This window comes from Chiloscyllium plagiosum, unplaced genomic scaffold (assembly GCF_037043375.1).
Source record: "Chiloscyllium plagiosum isolate Xiang-an unplaced genomic scaffold, Cpla_swu_hap1 HiC_scaffold_44, whole genome shotgun sequence".
In the NCBI taxonomy this organism is placed as follows: Eukaryota; Metazoa; Chordata; class Chondrichthyes; order Orectolobiformes; family Hemiscylliidae; genus Chiloscyllium; species Chiloscyllium plagiosum.
In genome coordinates, this window is record NW_028270182.1 from 7,191,281 (window position 1) to 7,204,683 (window position 13,403).

Here is a 13,403-nt window from a genome sequence, read left to right on the forward strand (position 1 = left end):
TGACCTGCACATCCCTGGGCACTATGGGGACAATTTATCTCGGCCAATCCACCCTAACCTGCACATCCCTAGGCACTATGGGACAATTTAGCACGGCCAATCCACCCTAACCTGCACATCCCTGGGCACTATGGGACAATTTAGCACGGCCAATCCACCCTAACCTGCACATCCCTGGGCACTATGGGACAATTTAGCACGGGCCAATCCACCCTAACCTGCACATCCCTGGGCACTATGGGAGGAAACAGAAGCACCCAGAGGAAACCTACACGGACAGGGGGAGAGTGTGTGCAAACTCCACACAATCACCCAAGGCTGGAATCGAACCCAGGTCCCTAGCACCGTGAGGCAGCAGTGCTAACCACTGAGCCACCCTGCCACCCAATATGTTCTTGGGTTTTGTGACTGGAATTTTTCCAACAGCAGAGGATGCCATCAGGGGGAGGCAACAACTTAGTGACATTATTGCTGTTAATCCAGGGACCCAGATAATGTTCTGGGGATTCAGGAGATGGTGGAATTTGAATTCAAAAATAGAATCTGGAATGAAGAGTCTGATGATGATCCATCAATCCATTGTCGATTGTCGGGAAAATCCCATCTGGGTCACTATTGTCCTTCAGGGAAGGAAACTGCCATCCTTACCTGGTCAGGCCTACACGTGGACTACAGACCCACAGCAATAGGGTTGACTCTCAATTGCCCTCTGGGCAATTAGGGATGGGCAATAAATGCTGGGCCCAGCCAGTGACGCCCTCATCCCATGAATTAATTTTTTAAAAAAGCCCAATTTCAGTTCTCTGGGTTGTTGGTTAACAGTAACTTCATTTAAACTCGCAATCCAGATGCCCAAGCTCGTAGCAATGAAAACAGAAAGCCCTGAAGAAACTGAGCAGATCCTTGGAGAGAGGGTGGGAGGGGACAGAGAGGGAGAGAGACAGACAGAGAGAGGGAGAGAGACAGAGAGACAGAGAGGGGGGGACAGAGAGAGAGACAGAGAGAGGGGGACAGAGAGAGGGAGACAGAGAGAGAGAGAGGGGGGGACAGAGAGAGGGAGAGAGAGAGGGACAGAGAGAGGGGAGAGACAGACAGAGAGAGGGAAGAGACAGAGAGAGAGGGGGGGACAGAGAGAGAGACAGAGAGAGGGGGACAGAGAGAGGGAGACAGAGAGAGAGAGGGGGGGGACAGAGAGAGGGAGAGAGGGGGACAGAGAGAGGGAGAGAGACAGAGAGAGAGAGAGGGACAGAGAGAGGGAGAGAGACAGAGAGAGGGGGGGGAACAGAGAGAGACAGAGAGAGGGGGGAACAGAGAGAGAGGGAGAGAGGGACAGAAGAGAGGGAGAGAGACAGACAGAGAGAGGGGGACAGAGAGAGGGAGAGAGACAGAGAGAGACAGAGAGAGAGAGGGGGACAGAGCGAGGGAGGAGAGGGGGACGGAGAGAGGGAGAGAGACAGAGAGAGAGGGAGAGAGAGAGAGGAAGAGAGAGGGAGAGAGAGAGGGAAAGAGAGAGGGAGAGACAGAGAGAGACAGAGACAGAGAGAGAGGGGGATAGAGTGAGGGGGGACAGAGAGGGGGGGAGAGAGAGACAGAGAGAGAGACAGAGAGGGGGACAGAGAGAGAGAGAGGGCAGAGTAAGGGAGAGAGAGAGAGGGGAGAGAGAGAGACAGAGAGAGAGAGACTGAGAGAGAGGAGAGAGAGACAGAGAGAGAGAGAGGACAGAGAGAGGGAGAGAGAGAGGGACAGAGAGAGGGAGAGACAGAGAGAGAGGGGGATAGAGTGAGGGGGACAGAGAGGGGGGGAGAGAGAGACAGAGAGAGAGACAGAGAGGGGACAGAGAGAGAGAGAGGGACAGAGTAAGGGAGAGAGAGAGAGAGGGGGAGAGAGAGAGACAGAGAGACAGAAAGAGAGAGGAGAGAGAGAGAGGGAGAGAGAGAGCCACAGTGAGACAGAGAGAGGGAGAGAGAGAGAGAGAGTCAGGGTTTCAAGTCCCACTATGAGTTGGATGGGCTCAGAAGTTGGGGTTTGAATTTGTTTTAATAAAACTGCAAACCAAAGTCAGTCTCAGCAATAGTGGCTGTGATGACAATCCTACCACAATCCTTGAATGTCCCTGTTTTCTTGGCCTCAGTAAATCCTCCTTTGCTACTCTCTCTTACGTGCAGATGAGCTCCTTGATTTCTGAGCAAAAATGTGCTGACCACATCCTCTGAAGAGTTGAAAAAAAAACCCCACAACCCCTGGCTGTTTCTTGCAAGGACCACAACGCAGAGTGCCTCATTTCTGTAAAAACAAATTAACAGCCCTGAAGGAGTGAGAGGTTCTGCATGAGACAGACAGGATGTAGGCTAGCTCAGCTGTTAAGAGCTAACCACACTAGGCAGTGGTTCTGGAGTCACGTGTAGTCCAGAACGGGTAAGGGTGGCAGATTTCCCTTCCCTGAAGGGCATTGATGAACCGAAAATAAAACTAAAGATGCTGAAATCTGTTTCACAAAGAGAAATCTCAGCAGGATCTGGCAGCTCCTGGTGGGATAGAAAATAGAATTAATGTTCAGGCTTGGAGAATCTTGTTCAGAACTGTTTGTAGCTAGGGATAGGCTGGTGTACATGCTAGAGAAGGAGATCGAGCCTTGAGGGGGGGAGAGAGAGAGAGAGAGAGAGAGAGAGAGAGAGAACAGCAGTTGGACAGACAAGAGGCTGGGTCATGGTCAACCTGGGAGAATGAGTGGCTGATAATGGTGACCGTTTAAGGTTAGGTCTGGTGGAAATACAGATAATGGGCTGGGAAATGGGTCTGGGGTGGATTGCTCTTTGGATGGTCAGTGTGGACTTGTTGGGCCGAAGGGCCTGTTTCCACACTGTGGGGAATCTATGATTCTAGGCTGGAATCGAACCTTGGATCCTGAGGCAGCAATGTTAACCGCTGAGCCAACCATGACAAACACATCCTTCTCAAATAGGGTTGTGGACATGCTGCTGCTTTCCTTAACTCTATTCTCCCTCAACGTATCTACCATCAAAATAACTCAGTTCATGAATATACACTCAACTGATCCAAAGAGGCATCTCATCGGAAAAGGCCCTTCATGCCAGTTTCACCATTCAGTGAGATGATGGTACATAGAGTCATAGAGTCATAGAGATGTTACAGCACGGAAACAGACCCTTCGGTCCAACCCGTCCATGCCAACCAGATATCCCAACCCAATCTAGTCCCACCTGCCAGCACCGGCCCATATCCCTCAAACCTTCCTATTCATATACCCATCCAAATGCCTCTTAAATGTTGCAATTGTATCAGCCTCCACCACTTCCTCTGGCAGCTCATTCCATACACGTACCACCCTCTGCGTGAAAATGTTGCCCCTTGGGTCTCTGTTATATCTTTCCCTCTCACCCTAAACCTATACCCTCTATTTATCCCATCCATGCCCCTCATAATTTTGTAAACCTCTATAAGGTCTCCCCTCAGCCTCCAACACTCCAGGGAAAACATTGAGGCCTAACTTTACTTGTCTGCCTTTAAGCTGCATCCCTGAATATCTTGCGCTTGCAAGCACTTATCTGCCTCAGATTTAAATTAAAAACTGACTCAGCGTTCAGTGCCATTGGTGCAAGAGCGTTCCAACCTCTCCCACCCTTTGTGTGCGAAGTGATTCCTAACGCCTCTCTGAACGAGGTCTGGCCCTCATTCTAGACTCTGCCTCCTAGTTCTAGAAACCCAGCCAGTGGAAATGGTTTCTCTTTATCTACCCTGTCTTTTCCTGTTAATATCTTCGACCAGATCACCTCTTAACCTTCTGAAGAAACCAGGCTCATCTGTATAACTTAACCCCTGAAGACCAAGTATCATTCTTGTAAACGTAACTTATCCCTCTTCAAGGCCAATCTTCAAGACTGCGAGATATAAAAGTTCAGTAACTTCCTTGATTATTTTCTGCCATAGAGTCATAGAGCACGGAAACAGACCCTTCGGCCCAAGCAGTCCGTGCCGACAGCAATCCCAACTAAACTAGGCCCACCTGCTGCTCCTGGCCCATCTCCCTCCAAACCTTTCCCGTTCATGTCCTGATCCAAATGTCTTTTAAACGTGTTGTAACTGTCCCCACATCCACCACTTCCTCAGGAAGGTCATTTCACACATGAACCACCCTCTGTGTTAAAAAGTTGCCCCACGTCCTTTTAAAATCTCTCTCTCCTCTCACCTAAAAATACACCCCCTCACCTTGAAATCCTCCACTCTAAGGAGATGATGTTTCCGGGTATGAAAGGTTTAAGTGATAAGGAAAGGCTGGTTAGGGCTGAGACACTGGAGCGCAGGAGGTGGCGAGGTGACCTGATCAAAGCTTATAAAATAATGAAGGGGTATAGATAGAGTTAATGGTAATTGTCTTTTCACTAGCGAGGGGGAATTTCAAGAAGACGGGGCACATTTTTAAGGTGAGAGGGGAGAGATTTTTTAAAAGAACTTGAGAGGCAAATCTTTTACTCAGAGGGTGGTCCGTGTGTGGAAGGAAGTGTTGGATATGGGCACAATTGTAACGTGGCTACGGGGAGAGTGCGGGTAAATGGCGTGGAAATGCCACCAGCCATGATTGAATGGCGGAGTGGACTCGATGGCCGAATGGCCTTACTTCCACTCCTATGTCTTATGGTATGAAAGACCTTTGGATGGATACATGAAGAGGAAAGGTTTGGAGGGATATGGGCCAGGAGCAGGCAGGTGGGAACTAGTTTAGTTTGGGATTATGTTGGGCATTGGCTGGTTGGGCTGAAGGGTCTGTTGCTGTGTTCTATGACTCTATGACACCTGCCATTCACCTTATTTATGTCCCTCATGATGTTATAGACCTCCTACACTCCAGTGAAAAAGTCTCTGCCTAAGCAGCCTCTCCTCATAACTCCAACCTTCCATACCTGGCAACATCCTGGTAAATCTCTTCTGAGCCCTCTCCAGTTTAATAATCACCTTCCTGTAACAGGGAGACCAGAACTGGACAGAGTGCTCCAGAAGAGGCCTCACCCCGTACAACCTCAACATGACGTCCCAACTCCTGTTGCTCAAAAGTCTGAGTAATGAAGGACAAGCCTTTCTAATTTACAAGCCCTTGTAATTTTAATGTTGTCCTCTCCACCATCTAATGTGTCATCAGTCACCAGACTATCATCATTTACTAACCTCACTTTTGAAAGAAAGTCATTCACAGGATCAAGCAGTTGCTGATTGCTAGAATTTCTTGCTAATCTCGACAAAAGACTTCTGTTTTTCCATTCTTCCTGCCCTATCGCACAGTTTCACACTTCCTGGTATTGCTTTCGCATTTGTTTCTAAACTGGATCACCCAATTTGCCCTAAACGTTTGCAAAACATCTCTCAGTAGAAATTCCAGGTCAGTGGGTTGAAGGTTTCAGGTTCCAAATCAATGCAGACCAACCTTTAAATTGAAATCGGCTGGTGTAAACTAAAGTCCAGCTTTTAGAAATTAATTGTTAGTCATTGAAAGTCGTTCAAGGTTAACATGCAGGTTCAGTTGGCAGTTACAAAGGTAAATGCGATGTTAGCATTCCTTCCGAGAGGGTTAGAATGCAAGAACAGGGATAGAACATAGAACATAGAACATTACAGCTCAGTACAGGCCCTTCAGCCCTCAATGTTGCGCCGACCTGTCATACCAATCTGAAGCCCATCCCACCTACACTATTCCATGTACGTCCATATGCTTGTCCAGTGATGACTTAAATGTACTTAAAGTTGGCGAATCTACTACCGTTGCAGGCAAAGTATTCCATACCCTTACTACTCTCTGAGTAAAGAAACTACCTCTGACATCTGTCCTATATCTATCTCCCCTCAATTTAAAGCTATGCCCCCTCATGCTCACCGTCACCATACTTGGAAAAAGGCTCTCCCTGTCCACCCTCTCTAACCCTCTGATTATCTTATATGTCTCTATTAAGTCACCTCTCAACCTTCTTCTCTCTAACGAGAACAGCCTCAAATCCCTCAGCCTTTCCTCATAAGACCTTCCCTCTATACCAGGCCACATCCTAGTAAATCTCCTCTGCACTCTTTCCAAAGCTTCCACATCCTTCTTATAATGCGGTGACCAGAACTGTACACAATACTCCAAGTGCGGCCGCACCAGAGCTTTGTACAGCTGTAGCATAACCTCATGGTTCAGGAACTCAATGCCTCTATTAATAAAAGCTAAAACACTGTATGCCTTCTTAACAACCCTGTCAACCTGGGTGGCAACTTTCAGGGATCTGCGTACATGGACACTGAGATCTCTCTGCACATCTACACTACCAAGAATCTTATCATTAGCCCAGTACTTTGCATTCCGGTTACTCCGACCAAAGTGAATCACCTCACACTTGTCCACATTAAACTCCATTTGCCACCTCTCAGCCCAGCTCTGCAGCTTATCTATGTCTCTCTGTAAACTACAACATCCTTCGTCACTATCCACAACTCCACCGACCTTAGTGTCGTCTGCAAATTTACTAACCCACCCTTCTACACCCTCATCCAGGTCGTTTATAAAAATGACGAACAGCAGTGGACCCAACACTGACCCTTGCGGTACACCACTGGTAACTGGACTCCAGGATGAACATTTCCCATCAGCCACCACCCTCTGTCTTCTTTCAGCAAGCCAATTACTGATCCAAACTGCTACATCTCCCACAATCCCATTCCTCTGCATTTTGTACAATAGCCTACTGTGGGGAACCTTATCGAACGCCTTGCTGAAATCCATATACACCACATCAACCGGTTTACTCTCATCTACCTGTTTGGTCACCTTCTCAAAGAACTCAATAAGGTTTGTGAGGCACGACCTACCCTTCACAAAACCGTGCTGACTATCCCTAATCAAATTATTCTTTTCTAGATGATTATAAATCCTATCTCTTATAACCTTTTCCAACACTTTACCAACAACTGAAGTAAGGCTCACTGGTCTATAATTACCTGGGCTGTCTCTACTCCCCTTTTTGAACAGGGGAACCACATTTGCTATCCTCCAGTCTTCTGGCACTGTTCCTGTAGACAATGTACTGCTGAGGCTGTGTGAGGCTCTGGTCAGAATGCATTTGGAATATTGTGAGCTGTTTCGGGCCCCGTAACTAAGGAAGGGTGTGCTGGCCTTGGAGGGAGGGGTTCAGAGGGGGTTTACAAGAATGATCCCGGAGGTGAAGGGCTTGTCATATGGGGAGTGGTTGAGGACTCTGGGTCTATACCCAATGGGGTTTAGAATGATGACGGGTGCTGGGGTGGGGGTGGGGGGGGGGGGCGGTGGGAATCAGATTGACACTTACAGGAGGAGTATTTGCCAAGCAACCCAACAAGTCCAACTCTCTGAGGAGCATCTCTACCCTATCCCTGCCTTTCCCATGGCTTAGCCACACATCCCTGGACACTATGGGCAATTTAGCACAGCCAATCCAGAAACCAGAGGAAACCCACGCAGACACAGACAGTCGCCCCGAGGCTGGAATCGAACCCAGGTCCCTGGCGCCGTGAGGCAGCAGCGCTAACCACTGACCCACTGTGCCACCTACTGAGTGGCCTGGATAGAGTGGACATGCAGAAGTTGTTTCCACCGGTCAGAGAGATTGGAGCCCGAGGCCACAGCCTCAGGGTGAAGGGGTGGACAGAGATGAGGGGGGCGGTTTCTTCAGCCGGAGGGTGGGGAGTCTGTGGAACTGATTGGCCACAGAGGACTGTGGAGGGCAAGTCTCTGAGTGTCTTTGAAACAGAGATAGATAGGTTCTGGATTAGTCAGGGGGTTCGAGGGTTACAGGGAGAAGGCAGGAGAATAGGGTTGAGAAACATATCAGCCGTGTTCGAATGGTGGAGCAGACCTGATGGACCGAAAGGCCTCATTCTGTTCCTAAACATCATGCTCTTACGGAACAACCGATGCTACCCTCTCGGAAATAATGTATGATGGTCTGAGAAGAGAAGAGGGGGTTATTTTCTGTTCAGAAATATTATTGCACACTTCTGGAGCAGGTGGGCTGTTGGCTCAGAGGTGGGGACACTGAAATTCGAGATGTTAGTCAGTGAGGAGCGAAAGGAGAGCAGTGTTACGACAGCCGTGAGAGCAAACAGACGACAGCGCTGTTGGTTCCCTCCGTCTTGGGTTGAGACAGAACGCCAGTAAATTAACAAACGCGTTTCCCTCCGTAAAGGCTGGGCCGAAACGAGAAAAGACAGCTGAGGACAGTGGACGTTACCTGCGAGAGTTAATCAGAATCACCAGGCATGTGAAGAGGAGTCCGACTGAACGGAGGCAAGCAGTTCAAACAGCTACATTTCCTCTTTCCGTTTATCATGTGGAAGGTTGCTTAAAAAGGAACTGGCCTCAGGGCGCTTAATTAACCTTCACCAACACCACTTCGATCAGAGATAACAGAGGAAAGAGAGGCAAATTCTGAACGATTTCTTTTTCACAAGCCCTAATGTTAAGGACCAAACCAGACCTCTCCCACGCCGCAAAATATTATAAAGAGAAAGCCTGGACTCGAATTTTTATATTTATTTAAAGGCAAGTGTGAGGCGTTGTGTTCCAGATCACTGGAAACACTCAGCAGGTTGTGGCTGCATCTGTGGAGAGAAATCAGAGTTAACGTTTCGGGTCCAGTGAGCCTTCCTCAGAACTTTTACAATATTCACTGTTCTTTCACTTATTAATGTGTTGTACATGTCCACCCATAGGCTTTAACCTAAATACACTCTATTCTTACAATGCTGAGGCTGGCACGGTGGCTCAGTTGGTACTGCTGCCTCACGGTGCCAGGGACCCGGGTCCGATTGCAGCCTCCGGCGATTGTCTGTGTGGAGTTAGCACATTCTCCCCGTGTCAGCGTGACTTTCCTCCCACAGTCCAAAAAATGTGCAGGTTAGGGTAGATTGGCCATGCTAAATTGTCCCATAGTGCCCAGGGATGTGCAGGTTAGGGTGGATTGGCTGTGCTAAAGTGTCCCATAGTGCCCAGGGATGTGCAGGTTAGGGTGGATTGGCCGTGCTAAATTGTCCCATAGTGCCCAGGGATGTGCAGGTTAGGGTGGATTGGCCGTGCTAAATTGTCCCATAGTGCCCAGGGATGTGCAGGTTAGGGTGGATTGGCCGTGCTAAATTGTCCCATAGTGCCCAGGGATGTGCAGGTTAGGGAACCGGCCGTGCTAAATTGTCCCATAGTGGCCAGGGATGTGCACGTTAGGGTGGATTGGCCGTGCTAAATTGTCCCATAGTGGCCAGGGATGTGCAGGTTAGGGTGGAATGGTCATGCTAAATTGTCCCATAGTGCCCAGGGATGTGCAGGTTAGGGTGGAATGGTCATGCTAAATTGTCCAATAGTGCCCAGGGATGTGCAGGTTAGGGTGGATTGGCCGTGCTAAATTGTCCCATAGTGCCCAGGGATGTGCAGGTTAGGGTGGATTGGCCGTGCTAAATTGTCCCATAGTGCCCAGGGATGTGCAGGTTAGGGTGGATTGGCTGTGTTAAATTGTCCCATAGTGCCCAGGGATGTGCAGGTTAGGGTGGGATTGGCCGTGCTAAATTGTCCCATAGTGCCCAGGGATGTGCAGGTCAAGGTGGACTGGCCATGCTAAATTGTCCCATAGTGCCCAGGGATGTGCAGGTTAGGGTGGATTGGCCGTGCTAAATTGTCCTATAGTGTCCAGGGATGTGCAGGTTAGGGTGGATTGGTCACGCTAAATTGTCCCATAGTGCCCAGGGATGTGCAGGTTAGGGTGGATTGGCCATGCTAAATTGTCCCATAGTGCCCAGGGATGTGCAGGTTAGGGTGGATTGGCCATGCTAAATTGTCCCATAGTGCCCAGGGATGTGCAGGTTAGGGTGGATTGGCCTTGCTAAATTGTCCCATAGTGCCCAGGGATGTGCAGGTTAGGGTGGATTGGCTGTGCTAAAGTGTCCCATAGTGCCCAGGGATGTGCAGGTTAGGGTGGATTGGCTGTGCTAAATTGTCCCATAGTGCCCAGGGATGTGCAGGTTAGGGTGGATTGGCCGTGCTAAATTGTCCCATAGTGCCCAGGGATGTGCAGGTTAGGGTGGATTGGCTGTGCTAAATTGTCCCATAGTGCCCAGGGATGTGCAGGTTAGGGTGGATTGGCCGTGCTAAATTGTCCCATAGTGCCCAGGGATGTGCAGGTTAGGGTGGATTGGCCGTGCTAAATTGTCCCATAGTGCCCAGGGATGTGCAGGTTAGGGAACCGGCCGTGCTAAATTGTCCCATAGTGGCCAGGGATGTGCACGTTAGGGTGGATTGGCCGTGCTAAATTGTCCCATAGTGGCCAGGGATGTGCAGGTTAGGGTGGAATGGTCATGCTAAATTGTCCCATAGTGCCCAGGGATGTGCAGGTTAGGGTGGAATGGTCATGCTAAATTGTCCCATAGTGCCCAGGGATGTGCAGGTTAGGGTGGATTGGCCGTGCTAAATTGTCCCATAGTGCCCAGGGATGTGCAGGTTAGGGTGGATTGGCCGTGCTAAATTGTCCCATAGTGCCCAGGGATGTGCAGGTTAGGGTGGATTGGCTGTGCTAAATTGTCCCATAGTGCCCAGGGATGTGCAGGTTAGGGTGGGATTGGCCGTGCTAAATTGTCCCATAGTGCCCAGGGATGTGCAGGTCAAGGTGGACTGGCCATGCTAAATTGTCCCATAGTGCCCAGGGATGTGCAGGTTAGGGTGGATTGGCCGTGCTAAATTGTCCTATAGTGTCCAGGGATGTGCAGGTTAGGGTGGATTGGTCACGCTAAATTGTCCCATAGTGCCCAGGGATGTGCAGGTTAGGGTGGATTGGCCATGCTAAATTGTCCCATAGTGCCCAGGGATGTGCAGGTTAGGGTGGATTGGCCATGCTAAATTGTCCCATAGTGCCCAGGGATGTGCAGGTTAGGGTGGATTGGCCTTGCTAAATTGTCCCATAGTGCCCAGGGATGTGCAGGTTAGGGTGGATTGGTCACGCTAAATTGTCCCATAGTGCCCAGGGATGTGCAGGTTAGGGTGGATTGGCCATGCTAAATTGTCCCATAGTGCCCAGGGATGTGCAGGTTAGGGGGGATTGGCCGTGCTAAATTGTCCCATAGTGCCCAGGGATGTGCAGGTTAGGGGGGATTGGCCGTGCTAAATTGTCCCATAGTGCCCAAGGATGTGCAGGTTAGGGGGGATTGGCCGTGCTACACTGTCCCATAGTGTCCAGGGATGTGCAGGTTAGGGTGGATTGGCCGTGCTAAATTGTCCCATAGTGCCCAGGGATGTGCAGGTTAGGGTGGATTGGCCGTGCTAAATTGTCCCATAGTGCCCAGGGATGTGCAGGTTAGGGTGGATTGGCTGTGCTAAATTGTCCCATAGTGCCCAGGGATGTGCAGGTTAGGGTGGATTGGCCGTGCTAAATTGTCCCATAGTGCCCAGGGATGTGCAGGTTAGGGTGGATTGGCCGTGCTACACTGTCCCATAGTGTCCAGGGATGTGCAGGTTAGGGGTGAATCGCCGTGCTAAATTGTCCCATAGTGCCCCAGGGATGTGCAGGTTAGGGTGGATTGGCCGTGCTAAATTGCCCCATAGTGTCCAGGGATGTGCAGGTTAGGGGTGAATCGCCGTGCTAAATTGCCCCACAGTGCCCAGGGATGTGCAGGTTAGGGTGGATTGGCCGTGCTAAATTGTCCCATAGTGCCCAGGGATGTGCAGGTTAGGGTGGATTGGCCGTGCTAAATTGCCCCATAGTGTCCAGGGATGTGCAGGTTAGGGGGATTGGCCGTGCTAAATTGTCCCATAGTGCCCAGGGATGTGCAGGTTAGGGTGGATTGGCCGTGCTAAATTGTCCCATAGTGCCCAGGGGATGTGCAGGTTAGGGTGGATTGGCTGTGCTAAATTGCCCCATAGTGTCCAGAGATGTGCAGGTTAGGGGGGATTGGCCGTGCTAAATTGTCCCATAGTGTCCAGGGATGTGCAGGTTAGGGTGGATTGGCCGTGCTAAATTGCCCCATAGTGTCCAGGGATGTGCAGGTTAGGGGGGATTGGCCGTGCTAAATTGTCCCATAGTGTCCAGGGATGTGCAGGTTAGGGTGGATTGGCCGTGCTAAATTGCCCCATAGTGTCCAGGGATGTGCAGGTTAGGGGGGATTGGCCGTGCTAAATTGCCCCATAGTGTCCAGGGATGTGCAGGTTAGGGGGGATTGGCCGTGCTACACTGTCCCATAGTGCCCAGGGATGTGCAGGTTAGGGGGGATTGGCCGTGCTAAATTGCCCCATAGTGTCCAGGGATGTGCAGGTTAGGGGGGATTGGCCGTGCTAAATTGCCCCATAGTGTCCAGGGATGTGCAGGTTAGGGGGGATTGGCCGTGCTAAATTGCCCCATAGTGTCCAGGGATGTGCAGGTTCGGGGGGATTGGCCGTGCTACACTGTCCCATAGTGTAGGGAATACTGTCAGCACTTTCGGGCCCCTTAATCTAAGGAAGGATGTTGGAGGGGGCTCAGAGGAGGTTTACAAGAAGGATCCCGGGGGTGAAGGGCCTGTCACATGCGGAGGTGTTGAGGATCCATGTTCTGTACCCGATGGGGTTTAGAACGATGATGGAGGGTTGGGTGGGGGGGGGGTCGTAATTGATTTGAAACGTACAGAATACTGAGAGGCCTGGTACAGAGTGGGGTGGGGGTGGGGAAGGTGTTTCCACCGCTCAGAGAGACGAGGAACCCGAGGGCACAGCCTCAGGGTGAGGGGACGGACTGAGGTGGGGAGGAATTTCTCCAGCCGGAAGGTGGGGGCTCTGTGGGACTCATGGCCTCAGAGGGGTGTGGAGGGGAAGGCATGGAGTGTCTTTAAGGACAGAGAGAGATAGGTTCCTGATTAGTGAGGGGGATTAAGAATTATGGGGAGAATACAGAAGAATAAGGTTGAGACATATACCAGAGAGAAAGTGAGGGCTGCAGATGCTGGAGATCAGAGCTGAAAATGTGTTGCTGGAAAAGCGCAGCAGGTCAGGCAGCACCCAAGGAGCAGGAGAATCGACGTTTCGGGCATAAGCCCTTCATAGCCCTTCAGGGCTTATGCCCGAAACGTCGATTCTCCTGTTCCTTGGATGCTGCCTGACCTGCTGCGCGTTTCCAGCAACACATTTTCAGCTGAGACATATACCAGCCAGCATTGAAGGGGAGAACAAGACTGGATGGGCTGAATGGCCTGTACCCACTCCTATATCGTATGGTCTTCACAACCACATAATCTCAGCATGGACTGGTTGGACTGAAGGGATTTTTTTGTGTTTTATGACTCTGTGTCCCGATGCACTGTACAGCTAATCAGATATCTTTTGAAGTCTGGTCAGAATTGAACACAGTATCTCCAAGGTTGGCTCAGCAATGTCCTAT